Source organism: Carassius auratus, chromosome 44 (assembly GCF_003368295.1).
Source record: "Carassius auratus strain Wakin chromosome 44, ASM336829v1, whole genome shotgun sequence".
Classification (NCBI taxonomy): Eukaryota; Metazoa; Chordata; class Actinopteri; order Cypriniformes; family Cyprinidae; genus Carassius; species Carassius auratus.
The window spans coordinates 13366938-13367639 of record NC_039286.1 but is presented as its reverse complement, the minus strand read 5'-3'; positions in this window follow the sequence as shown (position 1 = coordinate 13367639).

The window sequence follows — 702 nt, the reverse complement described above, 5'->3', positions numbered from 1 at the left end:
AACGGGGCTACTAACAACAGATGGACCCCGTCCCGGCGCACTCTCGCCAGAACTCCCGGGAGCAGAGCGATAGGGGGAAATGCGTACAGACGAAGCCTCGGCCAGGTCTGTACCATAGCGTCCAGTCCAGAGGAGCTGGATGAACTAGAGAGAACCAAAGGGGGCATTGTGACGTCTCTTGAGATGCAAATAGGTCTACTTGAGCCCTGCCAAATACTCTCCATATCTGCTTCACTACTTCTGGGTGAAGTCTCCATTCCCCGGGCCTCGGCCCCTGCCTCGACAGTATGTCTGCTCCCATATTTTGTTTCCCAGGAATATATACTGCTCTTAATGAGAGGAGTTTGCTCTGGGACCACACCAGGATCTGGTGCGCCAGCTTGTACAAAGGGCGCGAACGCAGACCTCCCTGGTGGTTGATATAAGAGAACACGATGTGTTGTCGGTGCACACCAACACATGGTGACCCCTTAGGTCTGGGAGGAAGTGCTTCAGTGCACGATAAACTGCTAGCATTTCTAGACAATTGATATGCCATGTTAGATGGCGATCGCTTCCACAGACCACGGGCAGGGGTGGCCACTCATGACTGCACCCCAGCCGGTGAGGGATGCATCCGTCGCTAGTGTCACACGGCGACAAGGAGCTCCCAACACCGGGCCCTGTTTCAGAACCAAGGTTTCTTCCACATGTCTAAGGCAA